This window comes from Podarcis vaucheri (assembly GCF_965113315.1).
Source record: "Podarcis vaucheri genome assembly, chromosome: 9".
Taxonomy (NCBI): Eukaryota; Metazoa; Chordata; class Lepidosauria; order Squamata; family Lacertidae; genus Podarcis; species Podarcis vaucheri.
The window spans coordinates 75,464,239-75,483,492 of NC_138767.1; the positions used below are offsets into that span (position 1 = coordinate 75,464,239).

Consider the following 19,254-nt stretch of genomic DNA (forward strand, 5'->3'; position numbering starts at 1 on the left):
TGGATACAATTATAAAAACAGAGATAGGGTAAATTGAGGAAATAGAGTAATGGGCATGCAGGGAGGAAAGAAAAATGCTTTATTTGACAATAAGGGGAGGGGGATTCGAAGGAGGGGAATAACGGGAGAAGCGAATTAAAAGGAGAGCAGGCTAAAGGTAAAATTGAGGAAAAGGTTTATATATGTCTCTTAGGTTGCCTTCATTTGGTTTATTTGGTCTTGGTTTTCAGCTTCTTTAGCTATTTTTCTACATCACTGGCTACGCCCACGACCCCCGCAGGGGCCCCAATCCTGCTCATTTCCACGAAGCTCCTGCTCCCCACCCAGGAAAGCTGCCCGCTTTGCGCCAGGAATTGCGCCCCGGCCTCCTTGCGCCCCACGGGCTCGAACTTCCAAGCCTGCCCGGCTGTCGCTTCGCATCCCTCGAACACCCCAGCTCGACTCACCCGCTTTCCCAGGCGCGCTCCCTGCGCAGGTGGCTCGAGCCCGCAACGCATCGGAGAGAGGCGGGATCGCGCTCAGGCGAGCGCGCGAGCGCGCGGCGGGGAAGGGAGGCGAGCAGATGCCGCGCGCAGGGGGCGGAGAAGCTGCAGCAGCAGCGGCAGTAGCAGCGCGGGCGCGGCAAGAGCGAGTTTTTTACGCGGCTGGAGCCTCGCTCGCGGCGAAGGGGCGGGTGCCTGCGACCCGGGTGAGTAGCCTGCGCCGCGCCCACCCTCCTCTCCGGATTGCGCGCTCGGGTTGGATGGGGGACCCCCCTCTCCATGCCCAAGCACGGGCCGGTCCCGGGGTTCCTAGGGCGGCAGAGCCTCTCCTGGGGAAAAGGGCGCAATCCTCGGGACTTTGCGCGCATTCCCTCCCCACCCCCCAAAGAAAAGCGAAGCTGTGCAGCCCCGAGGGCACATACAGTGGGGAGCCTCGAACTCGGCGGGGCTTACTCCCGAGTAAATGCATGCGAGGCTCGTGCTGCAAAGGCACTCTTCTTCTTGGGAGATGGAAACAGGCGCAAGAGCGCGCTGCACCCCGAGGCTGCCGGGGCGCTTCCTTTCTTCCAAGGGGCAGCGAAGGGGTCCCGGCAGGAGTTAATTTCCCCGGGCAGGGCGCGCGCCGCTGCTCCGTTTGCTTTAAGGCGAGGATTCCCGCAGGGCTCGCTTGCCCAGGAGGTGCTGCTGCTGCGCCCTTAGGCGGGCTTGCGCTGCGCAAGTGGGCGCCGCCGTCGAGGGAAGGACAGGGACCCGGGTGGAAAGCGCCGTGGAGGGGCTCCCATTTCTCCCTGCAGGCTGAAGCCTCGCGCAGAGCCTACCCTGGGCATTGCGGGAAGAAGAGAGCTGTTCGGCAGCGCAACTTCCTTGGCGGCTTTTAAACAGAGGTTGGGTGGCCATCTGTCATGGATGCTTTAGTTGAGATTCCTGCATTGGGGGGGGGGTTGGACTAGATGACCACTGGGGTCCCGTCCAACTCATAATTTCCTTTCACAGCGCCTTTTGGAGCGCATGGCAAATGTGTGACATTGACTGCCTTTCCGTGCATGTTTAGAAGATTGCTGCAGGTTGTGATCCACCAGCGGTACACGCGGTGTTAGAGGAATTCATAGAATCATAGAGTTGGAAGAGACCACAAGGGCCATCGAGTCCAACCCCCTGCCAAGCAGGAAACACCCTCAGAGCACTCCTGACATATGGTTGTCAAGCCTCTGCTTAAAGACCTCCAAAGTAGGAGACTCCACCACACTCCTTGGCAGCAAATTCCACTGTCGAACAGCTCTTACTGCCAGGAAGTTCTTCCTAATGTTTAGGTGGAATCTTCTTTCTTGTAGTTTGGATCCATTGCTCCGTGTCCGCTTTTCTGGAGCAGCAGAAAACAACCTTTCTCCCTCCTCTATGTGACATCCTTTTATATATTTGAACATGGCTATCATATCACCCCTTAACCTCCTCTTCTCCAGGCTAAACATGCCCAGGTTGGGACTCGCTGCCTGAGAAGGGTTAGATTTGAGCTGTTATCACTTAGTACTGGAACAAGCACAGGAGTGAAAGGGAGAAGGGAAGGGACTTGGAGATCTCCCCTCCTTTTCTGCTCTGCAAATTGTAGCCCCCAGTGAGCTAGTCAAGAATTTGAATGTGTTTGGGTTTCATAAATTCTCCTAGGTCAAACCCCCCACACAATCAGCCTTACATATAAACACAACTTTTCGCTGGCCGCTTCCAGATGACCTGTTTACTGAGCGTTCCTTCCTGATATGCTGGCGGGGGGGGGGGGATTAGAGGGCAACTGCTGTTTAATGATCATTCACTCTCATTTGTTTGTGGGGAGGTTAAACAGCGTTGCATCAAATCAAGTGCATTCCCCTCACTTTCCTTATTTGCAAAAAGTTTGATTTTTTGAGGAAGTGGGTTTGTTCTGCGGGACATTCAAATCCGCTTTAATCGCACAACCTGAATTTGCCGGTATGTGATTGAATCTCTCCCCCAAATTGTGGCAGTCACACTACTCGGTTCACATCATTTTTTATCCGGAGACTCTTGAGTGTCGTGCAGCAGGTTGCTTGTGGGAAAGGAATTTCGAAGTTGAGCAATATCCAAGGCTAGTTTAGGTGAGTGTCTTAAATGCCTTAGCTGGAGATAAGGTTAGTAGGGTGCTAGTCTGTACATGGAGTAACTTTCGGGAAGATGTTGTTTTTAGATGGAATATTTTCAGTTATGGCTTCCACTCAGATAGCTTTGGAATTGAAAAACTGGGTGTAGGAGCACTGGGTCAATCTGAAATGTTAGTAAGTACACATGAAGTGGCTTTAGATCATGGGTAGGCAACCTAAGGCCCGGGGGCCGGATCTGGCCCAATCACCTTCTAAATCCGGCCTGCGGACAGTCCAGGAATCAGTGTGTTTTTACATGAGTAGAATGTGTCATTCTCTGGGTTATTTGTGGGACATAGGAATTCATTCATCCCCCCCCCCCAAAAATAAAATCCGGTCCCCCACAAGGTCTGAGAGACAGTGGACCGGCCCCCTGCTGAAAAAGTTTGCTGACCGCTGCTTTAGATCATATATAGTTCTCTGCAGTAGATTGACACTGTTTCAGCGCCACTATTACAGGGTAGGAGGACTGCATTTGGAATACAGTGGTACCTTGTGTTACATACGCTTCAGGTTACAGACTCCGCTAACCTAGAAATAGTGCTTCGGGTTAAGAACTTTGCTTCAGGATGAGTACAGAAATCGTGCTCCGGCAGCGCAGAGGCAGCAGGAGGCCCCATTAGCTAAAGTGGTGCTTCAGGTTAAGAACAGTTTCAGGTTAAGTACGGACCTCCAGAACGAATTGAGTACTTAACCCAAGGTACCGCTGTACTGCTTGCTTTACAGGAGCTGCCAGCCACCCCTAGCTCTCTGTGGGATGAGCATGTCTACCATATTCACAAATACTGTAAAGCTCTTGGGAGCTGACGTGAACTGGTTAATGCATAATGGGCAGCTACATATATTGCTTTTCCTTGGCACCAAAGAGGACTCGCCCACCCCTAGCACCTACTCTGTGTGCAGGTGTGTGGTGTCCCTTCTGATCTTGGTGGAAAGAGTGAAGAGATAAGCCTCTTCATTCCTTGGTGCTGCCTGCAGAGTGAGAGTTAGGCTTCCTCGCCCATGTTAGCAGTTACGAAAAGGTAGATAGGCAGTTGCCTGCTCCTTATCTTAAGCTTATGCCTTTTTGGCTCTTAGAAGATGGACCCAGTGTATAGGTTAGCCACTGTAGCATCTATTTTCTATTCTCTGTCTATTCCAGCTGCCTAATTAAAATAAGGTAAAGGTAAAGGGGCCCCTGACCGTTAGGTCAAGTCATGGCCGACTCTGGGGTTGTGGCGCTCATCTCGCGTTACTGGCTGAGGGAGCCAGCGTACAGCTTCTGGGTCATGTGGCCAGCATGACTAAGCCACTTCTGGTGAACCAGAGCAGCGCACGGAAATGCTGTTTACCTTCGCGCTGGAGTGGTACCTATTTATCTACTTGCACTTTGACGTGCTTTCGAACTGCTAGGTTGGCAGGAGCTGGGACCGATCAACGGGAGCTCACCCCGTTGTGGGGATTTGAACCGCCGACATTCTGATCAGCAAGCCCTAGGCTCTGTGGTTTAACCCACGGCGCCACCCGTGTCTCTCTAATACCAGGGATCAAATCTGGGGCCTAGGGCTTGCAAATATGTGCTGACCCACTGAGCTATGGTCTCTCCTAAGTACCGTTATCCAGTTTGGTACTTGATAACAAAGAACATCTACTTTCCATGCACAACTGCAGGATGGATTTCTCAAGTTTGCACCTCACTTGTTATGGAGCTAAACGTTTAGCCCAGCCACTTGTTTTTATTAAAGGACTGTATCCTCTTCCTCCTTGTTAAATGCATATTAGAGTGTTCTCACCACCTTAAGTGTTGGTCCATTTCTCCCCAACACCAAGATTATTGAACTTGGTACCTTTCCTGCTCTTTGCCCACCATAATTGTATAAACAAAAGTCTGGGTTAAGGCTTAAGCCTAAACTCAAGTGATAAATAATAGCTAATCTAAGTTCCTAAAAGCATTGTTAAAAATGTTTGCTAGTTTAAAAGATAAACTGCATAACATTTACGTTAACCACTCCTCTTACCTGGGGTACAAAAGAAAAAAAAGATTTCGTTCAGAAAAATTACCACCCTTTGATCTTAACCTTATCTTTTTTACTAGCTCTGGAGAACTAGTGGAATACTTATTACTGCTACCAATGTAGTTGCTCAGTCTCAGTGATATATTTCATTTTAATTTTGTTATGTTTATGGCGAAGGCTGAGACTTTATTACAACTTTATTAGTTCATCGAACTGTCAGAGATGTAGTTTTGGGTCTTTGTTTTATTTTGTTTGTTTGTTTGTTGAAAAGCTCTATTTAATACCGCTTAGGCTTAGCGTATTTATGGTAACCAAATTTGTGTCATTGTGAGAGCAATAGTGAACTTTTGTCTCTAATTCCAAAAAATTAAATTAAAATTGTGATATTTTTTTTAAAAAAGTGAGGTGGCAGTTGCTGTGCTGCTGCCTGGCCAAAAGTAGTCCATAAGAATCGCCAGATCTTCTCTCCACTCTTCTGAATTGAATTGTCTTCATGTTACTTCATTATCCAGCTTCAGTTCCATCTCAGCTTTTCGGACTGTAAGCTACTTGCAGGGCAGTGACCTCTCTCTATTTTTGCCTGAGATTAGCACACTGGCTAATTGACCAGGCAAGGGCTGTCGATTGACCACCTGTTATTTAACCATTGTCACATATCCCACAATGCCAAGAATGCTGCAGTGTTAATGGAAGCTTTGGACTGGATACGGCCCAATTACCTTCTCAATCCGGCCCGCAGGGTTTTAAAGGGTTTTAAATTTGTTGTTAGCCGCCCTGAGCCCGGCTTTTGAACCAGGAAGGGCAGGGTATAAATAATAATAATAATAATAATAATAATAATAATAATAATAATTATTATTATTATTATTATTATTATTATTATATTCCCCCTCCCTCTTCTTTGGCCTGGTAATCCAGGAACGACATCGTGTGTGCATTCGCACTGCAGAGGGAAAATGTGTGATGGGTGAAAGAAGGAAATGTGTTTGTTTTGGTTGCTCTGGGGGATGACTAACACAGGATGGTGGACTGGGGGGAAATGTGACCCTTCTGGATTCACGGGTGTCCTTTTATTTGAAGGGGGTGTGCTTGAAGAACCCTGTATTTCAGTGGTTCCACTGCTGCCTGGAAGGCTGGTCTCAAAAAAGGGGGGGGGGTGTTCTGGGTGGAGACTGGCCTCTGGGCTGTAGCGTAAAACCGAGTTCCAACTTGTCTTCCATTATTTTCTATACATGCAGGAAACCACTGAATTAGGTCCTCTAGAGCAGGGGTAGGGAAACCAAGGCCCGGGGGCCATAGCTGGCCCAATCGCCTTCTAAATCCAGCCCACGGACAATCTGGGAATCAGTGTGTTTTTACATGAGTAGAATGTGTGCTTTTATTTAAAATGCATCTCTGGGTTATTTCTGGGGCTTCCCCCCCCCCTTCAAAATAAAGACCGGCCCACCACATGGTCTGAGGGACAGTAGACCGGCCCCCGGGTGAAAAAGGTTGCTGATTCCTGCCCAAGAGCAAGGGTTGAGCCCCATAGTCCTACAGCAGTCATGCGAGAGGAAACTTAGCAGCCAAACTATCCACAATAACAGCAACCTTCTCCCAGCAGAAACAGAAACTTTGAACCACTGAACAACTTTGCTGATTCTTTATAAATTCAGTTAAAACATTTTCATACTTTTTCAATATATTATGCTAACTGCAAGCACCAGCGTGTTTCTTTTTGTGCTCATAAAATTAATATTTGACCAAATCTTTCTTCACAAGTCACTTGAACAAAACCCTATTTTGACTGATGAAATGCCCAGTCCCAGGGCGTTTATTTTTTCCCCAGGTGGAACTCAGTTCTGGCTCCTCTCAGGTGGACACCATTGCCATTATAAGAGAACAAGGGAGGTGTTCATGGTGAGTTCTGGCACCTCTTTTTCTAGAAAAATAGCACGACACAATCCTATTGTCTCTTTTCATCCGTGGCCCATGCAATGTAATTCCTTCATGACACCTAAGTCAAGCGGAAACTGAAACAGGAAAGTGGGTGATGCCTTCAAATTGCAAGGCCAAATTGGGGGTAATAAAGTGTTGTAAATTCCCCAAAGTTACTAGCCTGTGATTTTGTTTTTTCTAGCCATCCTGCCACCCAGTCCATATAAAAAATGGCAGGTATTTTCCTTTTAAAAAAGTTTTTATATTTATTTTTAAAAGCAGGATAAGCAACAACAATGTCTAGAGGCATTTCTTCCTGCCAATTGGCACAGGGCTCTTTGAGAAGCCTTGAGAAAGAGGATAAGTCAGGGGTTTTCAATTTTTGTGCAATTTGAATCCTCGCCGCAGCCATGGCATATTGGACAAAGGTTTGATCTATTTTCTTTATTTCTTTGCCAATCATACCTAAAAGAAATAACTCAGGGGTTTTGGGGAAATCATACTTCAGAATTTTTTTCAGTTCGTCATATATTTGTTTCCAGAATTCCTTTACTGGATCACAGGTCCACCAGATATGGAAAAAGGTCCCGACCTTGTCCCTACACCTCCAGCAGATGTTATCAGCAGTTTTATACATCTTTCTTAACTTTACTGGGGTCAAGTACCAGCGATATATCATTTTCTCTAAGTTTTCTCGGAGGGCTACACATGCTGTAAATTTCACCCCTTTCGTCCACAATATCTGCCATTTATTATAATCTATATTATGACCAAGGTCTTTTTCCCATTTTACCATCACACCCTTCACCAGCTCTTCTTTGGTGTCCCATTCCAATAATTGTTTATACATTTTGGAGAGAAGTTTGTCATTACTCTCCAAAATTTCAACCTGAAACCTTGATTTTTTTTCATTCATCCCCACTCTCTTATGTTCACCCCATAAAGCGTTAATCTGGTGGAAGTGCAGCCACTCTTTTATTCTGCCTTTCAACTGCTCATAGGGCTTCACCTTCCATCCCTCTTCTGTCTTCACCAAAAGGTCCTCATATGTACATCTTTCATCAGTCATATTTATTTTTTTAATTTTAATAATATTAGTTGGTGATAACCACCATGGGGTGCCTTTTTCAATCAGTTTTTTATACCTCTTCCACACCTCTAATAATGGACCTCTAATTATATGATTGGAAAATCCTCTGTGGACCTCCCCTTTCTCTTGCCAAAGGTAGGCATGCCACCCAAATCTGATATTGAAACCCTCCAATATATTGAACTAGCGAGATTAACTCAAAAAATAAGACAAAACAACACAGTTAAACTTAAAGATGAATGGAATAAATTTCTAGTTTATTTTGAGGCCAGCCAGGGAATAAATAATCTATCAATAGACGATAATTAAAATCATCAATGTAGAACCTGTTAGCAATACTGCAGAATTAATGTAAGAATAGGCAACTCCAAAACCGAGTCGGACGGAAGTTCTGTTATGTGTATTATGTATGTCTTCTTTTTTTTTCTTTTTTCTTTTTTCTTTTTTTTTTCTTACTTTTTAGCTTTTCTTTTTTTCTTCTTCTTATTTTCTTCTTTTTATTTATTTATTTTTTCCTCTTTTTTATGATGGAACCTCTCTTTTTTGTGTGTATACACTTGTACAACGATGTAAAATGTGTATTTTTCTTAAATAAAGGTGTTGTTTTTTCAAAAAAAAAAAAAAAGAGAAGCCTTGAGAAAGAGGAGGACTGATTCACACAACTGAATTTGTTTTCTCCTCGAAGTCTTTCGTTTCTTTTCTCTCTCTCCCTGCCGCATCCCTGCTCCCCTGAGTGAGTTGAAAGCCCAACTCCTGTTTTCCCTCTTGACATTTTCTAGGGATGATATTATGTTGCTTATTAACGTTTCCTCACTTGCTTTGCAGTGCCCTCATGGGGTGTGCTTTATAAATAATAATTGACTTTATACCAATTAGCAAAACTATAATCCCAAGAATTTCGGAAGCTGACTGAAATTCAAACCAGCTGCCAGTCTGGAGATGGCTGAATCTTGCTTCTGGAGATGATCACTCTTTTGATGCTTTTACCGTGCTTTAATAAGCCAATTATAGCGCAGCTCATCTTTTACAAAGAGGGGCTTCCAGTCCTAACAGAGACTTGAAAACCATTTTTGAAAACGTCACCCAGCTCCTAATCATTGTGTTAATTCTTCTAAAGCAGGGGTCAGCAAACTTTATCAGCAGGTCCACTGTCCCTCAGACCTTGTGGGGGGCCGGACTATATTTTGGAAAAAAATAAAAGATGAACAAATTTCTATGCCCCACAAATAACCCAGAGATGCATTTTAAATAAAAGGACACATTCTACTCATGTAAAAACACCAGGCAGTTCCCACAAATAACCCAGAGATGTGTTTTAAATAAAAGGACACATTCTACTCATGTAAAAACACTATGATTCCTGGACCATCCACAGGCCAGATTTAGAAGGCGATTGGGCCGGATCCGGCCCCCGGGCCTTAGGTTACCTATCCATGTTCTAAAGTGATCTCCAGCAATGCTTGATCACTCAGCCGAGAGGCGACCAGGTACCCTCAATTATCGTTTGTCATTTATTTACTTATTTGATTTGTATTCCTCTCTTTTGATAAATTCCCCATGGCCCAGGCTGATGTCAAAAAATTAAAGTTACACCACCACAATATGAAAGAGCAGTAAAAACCACCACCACCCCACATTATTGCATTGTTTTCAAGGCTAAATTCTCCATGTATTCCACAAGTTGCAGCTTCTTGAATCTTGGGCAATCCCAGGAAGAGGTTCTGTTAGTTCAAGATGCATTTGTGTGTGTGTGGGGGGGGTGACTTCCCAGTCTACATATTTATTTTACTTCTTTATTATAAATGAGTGCATAGTAAATGGACTTGTAAAGCCACAATTCTTCAAATTGCTGATTTGTGGTGGTGTTAGTTTCCTGAAATGAGTTTCCTCATCTGAATTAATCTGTGGCGCTGTGGGTTAAACCACAGAGCCTAGGACTTGCCAATCAGAAGGTTGGTGGTTCGAATCCCCATGACGGGGTGAGCTCCCGTTGCTCGGTCCCTGCTCCTGCCAACCTAGCAGTTTGAAAACACGCCCAAGTGCAAGTAGATAAATAGATACCGCTCCGGTGGGAAGGTAAACGGCGTTTCCGTGCACTGCTCTGGTTCGCCAGAAGCGGCTTAGTCATGCTGGCCACATGACCCGGAAGCTGTACGTCAGCTCCCTCGGCCAATAAAGCGAGATGAGCGCCATAACCCCAGAGTCGGTCACGACTGGACCTAATGGTCAGGGGTCCCTTTACCTTTACCTTTATGTGCAGCTACATCTCTGAAGATGCTGATTCAACGCAGATGATAGCCATTATAGTGGTCATGAAGCTTACTGAGTGATCTTAGGAGGGTTAGGAAAAAAGAGAGGAGCATTTTATATGTAATAATACTAATACTTTACCTTTTTTTTTTTTTACTACTAATAATATATCATTTATACCCCACACATGTGATTCCAGCCACTCTGGGCAGCTCCTAGACTAGGGGTCAGCAAACTTTTTCAGCAGGGGGCCAGTCCACTGTCCCTCAGACCTTGTGGGGGGCCAGACTATATTTGAAAGAACGAATTCCTATGCCCCACAAATAACCCAGAGATGCATCTTAAATAAAAGGACACATTCTACTCATGTAAAAACACTAGGCAGGCCCCACAATTAACCCAGAGATGCATCTTAAATAAAAGGACACATTCTACTCCTGTAAAAACACACTGATTCCCGGAACATCCACGGGCCGGATTTAGAAGGAGATTGGGCCTGATCCAGTCCCCGGGCCTTAGTTTGCTTACCCATGTCCTAGACTGTGAGTTCCTAGACTTGCAGTGTTTCTCAAACTTGGGTCCCCAGCTTTTGTTCGACTACAGCTCCCATCACCCCTGACCACTGTTCCTGCTAGCTAGGGATGATGGGAGTTGTGGTCCAACAACAGCTGGGGACCCAAGTTTGAGAAACGCTCTTACAGAGGAATGGCAGGATGAAAGTGTAGCAGTTACTCCTTAATATGCCTTTACTCTCCCATCCCCGGTCCATATTTAATTCCTAAAACTTGCTATCCTTAATTTGTTCTATAAAACATAGATGATTTACTCTAAAGTAAAATAAATGCTGCAGGGCTGGATTCTGTCTGTTTTGCAAAAGCATGCCTATGTGATTTGAGAATTCCTATGCCTACATTTGATCCTTCTTGGTTATCCTTGTATCTCTCATTCTCCCAGGGCTGAAGCGTAGATTGTAAACTCCTTGTTGAATTATTGATTGTGATTAGGGCTGGGCGATAAATCAGTATATCGTCCAAAACCAGTTTGAAGCCCATATCGTGATATTGGCTTCATAATTTTTGACCCGGCAATATATTGTGAACCTTGGTTTGTGTGTGTGTATGATATGCAAAAAACACAATGTTGGGAAAACCATGAAGCCAGCCAATGTTTCTCTCGATTCCTGCAGCCCCTGCTAATTCTGCCGAATCAGCTCTCCCCAGCCTCATACAGGGGGCTGCCAGTCACAAGAGCAGGCGCCGGCAAAAATCACGATGCAGGGAAAATCGTGAAGCCAGCCAATGCCTCCGTCCTTATTCCAGACCTTTTGATGCTATCAGTTTATCACTGTATAGCTGCTGATATATCACGATGTTGAAAACCAGCTATCAGCCAGCCCAATTGTGATGCAAACCAGGAAGCCCCTGGTTCAAATCATGCCTTTGTCATGAACTCACTAGGTAGCCTTCAGCAAGCTATTCCCTTTCTACTGCCCCCTCCCATGTAGTATGAGGAATAATGATGCCAACAGGACTGCTGGTTGGGTGATAACTGTTACGGAAAAGAAGCAATGCAACCACGAGCTGCTGCTAGCTTGGAAGCAAAACATAATGGGAATGTTGGATACTGTTCCGTGGGAAACAAAGGGGCAGTCTTTTCACAGTGCAAAGCACCGGAATTAGCTCACAGTGTAATATGAGCTGTACAGGAAGTATGGGAGGAGTTTGTCTCTCTGCTGTTGGAGTTTGAAGAGAGCAGACGTGTTTCTCTGTAACGCTGCAAAGACAGAAATAAAGGCATGTAAATACGTTTCTGTCTATCTCTTTCCCCTGCCCCTGGGGGCAGGGAAGAGTGGTGTGTTCTCGCGCATGAGGAGGATCGCCGATCGTGACCTCTGCCTGGATCCTGCCGTAGAATGCAGACAGGGAGGTCAACCGGTGATTCAAGCCGGGTGCCTGGAGAGTGGCCAGTTTCTCCTGGTAATGGCTTGAATCCCGACAAGATAATGCATGAGAATCACCTCTGAATCCTTGGAAGCTCATTTGAATGTTACGTGTGCCTCAGTCTGGAAGCAGGGCCATCTTTACCCAGGGTGCAAGGGGTGTGGGACACTTGGGCGCCTAATTCTGGGGGGCACCAGACACCCTGAAGCCACCTAAGCTTTTAACTATCTAGGTAAAGGTAAAGGGACCCCTGACCATTAGGTCCAGTCATGGCCGACTCTGGGGTTGCGGTGCTCATCTCGCTTTATTGGCTGAGGGAACCGGCGTACAGCTTCCGGGTCATGTGGCCAGCAGGACTAAGCCGCTTCTGGAGAACCAGAGCAGCACACAGAAACACTGTTTACCTTCCCGCTGGAGCGGTACTTGCACTTTTACGTGCTTTCGAACTGCTAGGTTGGCAGGAGCAGGGACCGAGCAATGGGAGCTCACCCCGTCACGGGGATTCGAACCGCTGACCTTCTGATCAGCAAGTCCTAGGTTCTGTGGTTTAACCCACAGCACCACTCGCGTCCCTTTTTTTTAACTATCTACCTGTTATGAAATAATAAATAATTTTGATCAAGCTAGAAAAACAAAATACATATATACCTAGGTATTACCAAAATGTATACCTACTGCTTCACTAAAGGACTTTCGACTTTGTGTGCTCATTTACTAAAGATGCGCCACGCTAGTGGCGGCGCTTGTCACTCACAACCGCGGCGCTTGACTCAACGACAGCGCTTGTCATTCTCAATGACGCTGTGCACGCGAAATTAACTCTTACATCAAAATATTATGTTACGTATTGTATTGAGCTGCTATGTGGCAGTGGGGTCAGCGGCACCTTTGACACGACTGATGTTTCTCCTAAATAGGTGCCTAAGCAATACTTATAAGTTTAAGTGTAGTGGTGTTGTATAGTTAAATATAAGTGTATTGTAAATAAATGAGCAAATAAAAAAGTTTGTTTCTTTTTCCTCCCTTCTTTCATAAACAAGAGATCAGGCGTAAGTGTGGTGTCTGACATAAGCATAATAAAAGTTAATTTTGGGGCTAAACTAAATTTGGGGGCACTGGACGGATCTTTGCACCCTAGCGGCGCATATGCGAAAGACTACGCTGTCTGGAAGTGAAGGCTGTGTGGTCTTGTGTGGTATATTAAGATTGTTTACATGCTTTAATATTTCAGAGGACTTGTCTGATATTATGGAATTTAAAATTGGTAAATTAACATTTGCTCCAGAGCTCTGTTATTAAGACTCAGTGTGACTCTGCAGCTGCTAACTTTATTCTTAGCTACGCTTTCTCAGTTTGTAAAACAGTGTACCTGCTATGCCCTCAGATCTTTTGAAGGTCAATTAATGCCTGCTGGTATGGATTGAATGTGCTATCTAGGAAGAAGTAAACAGGAAGTGTTATCAGCATGTTGTATAAAGAGCAGTGGAATGTAGGTGGAATGTTTGTAGCAGAGACACAGACCCTCCAAGAGTCCCTATTTTCCAAGGACATCCCGAAGTTTACAGAAGTCGTTATGGTTTCTGAGTTGATCTTGGATGCTTTTCCTTAAAAGGTAAAGGCACCCCTGACCATTAGGTCCAGTCGTGGCCGACTCTGGGGTTGCAGCGCTCATCTCGCTTTACTGGCCAAGGGAGCTGGCGTACAGCTTCTGGATCATGTGGCCAGCATGACTAAGCCGCTTCTGGCGAACCAGAGCAGCGCACGGAAACGCCGTTTAGCTTCCTGCCGGAGCGGTACCTATTTATCTACTTGCACTTTTGACGTGCTTTCAAACTGCTAGGTTGGCAGGAGCAGGGACCGAGCAATGGGAGCTCACCCTGTTGCGGGGATTCGAACCGCCGACCTTCTGATCGGCAGGCCCTAGGCTCTGTGGTTTAACCCACAGTGCCACCCGCGTCCCTATGCTTTTCCTTAGGATGTCCCTATTTTCATCGGATAAATGTTAAAGGGTATGGTAGGATGTCCCTATATTTATCAGAGAAATGTCAGAGGGTATGGAGTTATGCGACCCACCCAAGCCAAGGAGATAAGTAACTATACAATGTTTAGAAGACACCTGAAGGCAGCCCTGTATAGGGAAATTTTAAAAATGTTTAATGTTTTATTATGTTTTTATATCTGTTGGAAGCCACCCAGAGTGACTGTGGCAACACCACAGTCAGATAGGCGGGGTATAAATGATAAAATTATTATTATTATTATTATTGTTGTTGTTGTTGTTGTTGTTGTTGTTGTTATGAAATAAGATGTCCCTATTTTCAACAGAGAAATGTTGGAGGGTATGGAGAGAATGTAATCCTTTTAAAATACTGGAAAAGAATCACAGGAAAACTGCATGCCAATAGCATACTTTACTTTTAAAGATTCTAGCCTCTGGTTGCATTTACACATAATACTAAGTCACAACATGTTGTCTAAGTCAGCTGTATTAGGCATTCACTTCCACTTTTCTCTACTTTTCACATTAGCAGGATAAATTCACATTAGCGGGTTAAACAGACTATGTCTGGTTTGTTCATCATAAGAGACCATGATAGTTCGCCAGCCTTAAGCAATAGACCATGGCTTGATGTTGACTTGGTGATTGTGGTTTGCTAGGATGAAACAAACCATGACCATGAGTTTGAATTTCATGATGACCAAGCTGCTGTTCTTTGCTTACCCATTCACATGACAAGAGGAGCAAGGTAGCTGTTTGGGGAATGTATGCACAGACATGGAACTAGTGAGAAGTATTTTATGGCTTAGTTTTCATAGACTCATAGAATCATAGAGTTGGAAGAGACCACAAGGGCCATCTAGTCCAACCCCCTGCCAAGCAGGGGTTTTTGCATGCTGTAAAGGTAAAGGGACTCTGGGGTTGCGGCACTCATCTCGGTTCATTGGCCGAGGGAGCTGGTGTACAGCTTCTGGGTCATGTGGCCAGCATGACTAAGCCACTTCTTGTGAACCAGAGCAGCGCACGGAAACACCGTTTACCTTCCCGCTGGAGCGGTACCTATTTATCTACTTGCACTTTGACATGCTTTCGAACTGCTAGGTTGGCAGGAGCAGGGACTGAGCAACGGGAGCTCACCCCGTCACAGGGATTCGAACCACCAACCTTCTGATCTGCAAGTCCTAGGCTCTGTGGTTTAACCCACAGGCCACCCGCGTCCCTTTGCATGCTGAGTTGCTAACTATTCTTGAGGATACGTTTGATACTGTTACACTGGCTATAGCAAAATTCCTCTCCGAGGCAGTAAAAATCAGAAATCAGTATGTACAGGCTAAAGCTCCTCTGTTGGCTACCAAGGCTGATCTTACACCTTAGTAACTGTTGATATTTACTATTGTTGTACAGTGGTACCTCGCAAGACGAATGCCTCGCAAGACAAAAAACTCGCTAGACGAAAGGTTTTTCCGTTTTCGATTTGCCTCGCAAGACGAATTTCACCTATGGGCTTGCTTCGCAAGACGAAAACGTCTCGCGACTTTGTTTCCTTTGTCTAAAAACAAAGACATGTTTTGTTTATAAAGTTAATTTATTTTCCCTTCAGTTTTTGAACTGCTCTTTACAGTATGTGTGACTTTAAAGAGCAGTTAATAAACTGTTGTTGTACCAAATTTGGCTTTGTTTGGACTTTTTTTGACCATAGGAACGCATTAATTGATTTTCAATGCATTCCTATGGGATTTCGTGATTCGCAAGACGAAAAATTCGTTAGACGACAAAACTTGCGGAACGAATTAATTTCGTCTTGCGGGGCACCACTGTACTGTGTATTTTGGGTCTACAGACCACAATAAAGCTCTGTGTGTGAACTAAATACATTGTCAGTTAAAAACATTATTTATATAGCAAAACTACCCCCTTTATTTTTGCTGTCATGAAGTAAGCATGCTGTTGTTTTCTGCTTCTAAGAATTGATTACTCTTTGTGCATTGGTCAGACACATTAGAGAAATATGCTCTTTTTATTACAGGTTTATCTTTGTGCTTGGGAAAAGAAAGTACACATTTAATGGCTCAAAAAACATATTATCCAAGTAACTGGAGAGGCTGGGTAAGTAGGATGTTTATATAAAAAAATTAAATGCCCCAAATTGAAGCTCAAAATTACTCCTATGTTGTGTGGAGGTTTAGGTACTGAATACGCTGGGTAGATAACCTTTTCATATGTAATCAAGTTTAATTTCCATTTGAAAATAGTCTGAGCTATGACTATCTTGCATTATATACTGTACATATAAAAAGGTAAAGGTAAAGGACCCCTGACAGCTAAGTCCAGTCGCGAACGACTCTGGGGTTGCGGCGCTCATCTCGCTTTACTAGCTGAGGGAGCCTGCGTTTGTCCGCAGACAGTTTTTCCAGGTCATGTGGCCGGCATGACTAAGCCGCTTCTGGCGAAACCAGAGCAGTGCATGGAAACGCCATTTACCTTCCCGCTGGAGTGGTACCCATTTATCTGCTTGCATTCCTGCTTTCGAACTGCTAGGTTGGTAGGAGCAGGGACCGAGCAACGGGAGCTCACCCCGTCGTGGGGATTCGAACCACCGACCTTCTGATCGGCAAGTCCTAGGCTCTGTGGTTTAACCCACAGCGCCACCCGTGTCCCTACTGTACATATAGTCAAGGGATTATCTCTACTAGATCATATGTATTTGAGAACTTAACAACCTACAGGGCAATCCAAATTCCAGTCCACTAAACTTGGAGGGGGTTAGGATGCAGTTGAGCTATCTTCTCATGAGTGAAAGCAGTAGCTGGTGTAATCAGGACAGGTGGAGCTGAGCCAGCCAAGGACCCACTGGATCCTAGGCCAGTCCAGCTAGCAGTGAAAGCCCAATTTGGTTCTCTCTTCTGTGCCAGCCTGGGGGTGATTCAGCCCCCAGCCCCCCACTTTCTGCCCAGACCAGGGTAAGTTGCAGTGGTGACTCGGCTGCTGTATTCGGCCCTCCTGCTCCCAGCTGCAAGGCAGGATTGCTTTAGCAATGCAAAGAGCATTTGATACTAAAAAGAATTCTAAAAGAAATGCTTAAAATAATTACAGTGATATCAGAATGGCCATTTCATAGGCTATATCTCTGTATATATGAGCTATATGGCCTCGGCCCAGTAGACCTGAAGGAGCGTCTCCACCCCCATCGTTCTACCCGGACACTGAGGTCCAGCGCCGAGGGCCTTCTGGTGGTTCTCTCACTGCGAGAAGCGAAGTTGCAGGGAACCAGGCAGAGGGCCTTCTCGGTAGTGGCGCCCGCCCTGTGGAACGCCATCTCATCAGACTATCTGACTTTTAGAAGACATCTGAAGGCAGCCCTGTTTAGGGAAGTTTTTAATGTTTGAAGTTTTATTCTGTTTTTAATGCTCTGTTGAAAGCTGCCCAGAGTGGCTGGGGAAACCCAGCCAGATGGGCGGGGTATAAATAAATTGTTGTTGTTGTTGTTGTTGTTAAACATTTGGGGGTTTTGGCATAGGAAAAAAATATTTGCAGCCAGTTCTATCTCTGCCACAACCAAACATCAGACAAAGCAAAAGAGAGAGCTTACTAATATAAAGAGAGAGAGCTTACTAATATAAAATGCATATGGTTATTGGCTTTGCTGTTAAGGTTAGTAAGGTTTCCTCTCCTGGGGGCATTTTGGAGAATTTAAGTACTTTGATCTTTAACTGGTAAACTAAAAATATAGTTTAACATTTAGAATGGGGGGCAATTATGTCCAGCTTTGAAAAGAAAGCAATGGGATGAATGAACTGTGGAGCTGATTTTGATTCATGATACTCGTCTGCTTCCAAAGTCTACTTTTGGAGGAAACTTGGCAGAAATTGGAGGTGCTGGATAGGGACCCAGTGAGACAGAAGGGACCAATATTAGGGCTCTTCAGTGTGTTTAGCCTGATTAAGCTTTGACTCAGGCAGGCACTCTGTGTGCACTGGGATGAACAGGAGGGGGGCATTAGATTGGGATATATGTTGATGCTTAATGATTGGGTTCATTTCTTTGCAAAGAGAGCTTATGGGAAGTGGCATCTTTAACCACTTCCCTTCCCCACCTGGCCCCCAGTCAGCAGCAGAGGAGACTTTGATAACACCCCACCCTGTGCCTTTCCATTCACTTCTGTTTGTCCATGCCTCATGCCTTGGCCTTTGCAGAGCTTGAAAGAATGATCCTTGATGAAAATTGGTTGCTGTACAGGGCTCTGTTGTGTTGGCCATTGCAAAAACAGAGGGTACCCTTGTAAAATACATGTTTCTGGTAATATGCCCTCCACATATTGCAGAACTACAATTCCCATCATCACTGGCCATTGGCTATGAAAGCTAGGGCTGATGGGAGTTGTAGTTGAGCTACATATAGAGGGCCAGAAGTCCCCAGCGTCTGCGGAACCAATGTCATTACTGAACCTTGAGAGAACTTAGTAGGGAGGCCTTGTTGTTTGAGGAGCTTGGTGCCGCCTCTGTAAGTGATGTTGGGATGAGTGTTCAGACCCCTGGGTGCTCAGGGGTCCCTCCTCTCTCCCATGCTTTTCAACATCTGTATGAAGCCGCTGGGAGAGATCATCAAGGGATTTGGGCTGGGTGTTCCCCAGGATGCAGATGAATTCGGAACTAGTGAGGGTGGTGAATGGCATGTGTGGATGTCTAGAGGAGGTTGGAGGATGGATAGCTGTCAATGGATTGAGGTTGAAGCCCAACAAGATGGGGGGACGAGGGGCAGGTGTGGGGGATTCCCTGGTCCTGAGTGAGAACCAGGTGCACAGCCTTGGGGTCATTCTGGACTCACAGCTGTCCATGGAGGTGCAGGTTAATTCTGCATCCAGGATGGCTGTCTACCAGCTCCATTTGGTACGCTGGCTGAGAGCCTACTTGCCTGTGCACTGTCTCGCCATAGTCATTCATGTTCTAGTTATCTTCTGCTTGGACTACTGAAATGCGCTCGGAAACCACAACTAATCCAGAAAGTGGCTGCTAGACTGGTGACTGGGATAGGCTTCTGGGACCATATAACACTGGTCCTAAAGAATCTTCATTGGCTCCCAGTACGTTTCTGAGCACTATTCACAGTGTTGGTGCTGACCTTTAAAGCCCTAAACGGCCTCAGCCCAGTGTACCTGAAGGAGGGTCTCCACCTCCATCACTCAGCCTGGACATTGAGATTTAGCTTTGAGGGCCTTCTGGCAGTTCCCTCACTGTGAGAAGTAAAGTTACAGGGAACAAGGCAGAGGGCCTTCTCAGTAGTGGCATTTATCTTGTGGGACACCCTCCTATCAGATGTCTAGGAGATAAAGAGCTATATGACATTTAGAAGACATCTGAAGGCAGCCCTCTATGAGAAAGTTTAAATGTTTTGCTGTTTTACTGTGTTTTTATAATTTGTTGGAAGCCACCCAG

The 19,254-nt window shown here is 45.4% G+C and overlaps 1 protein-coding gene across 11 annotated transcripts in view; it reads left to right on the top strand.

Moving 5' to 3' along the window:
* Positions 1-556: 556 nt before the first annotated feature.
* Positions 557-19,254, top strand: part of PROM1 (prominin 1) — a gene marked incomplete at its 3' end in the record, with an annotated part of 111,549 nt that continues 92,851 nt past the window's right edge. For 10 of the 11 annotated variants that reach the window (XM_082237350.1, XM_082237356.1, XM_082237352.1 and 7 more), the window contains exons 1-2: positions 557-688; positions 15,849-15,928. The remainder of the gene's footprint in view (positions 689-15,848; positions 15,929-19,254) is intronic. The other variant, XM_082237353.1, reaches the window with a different exon arrangement.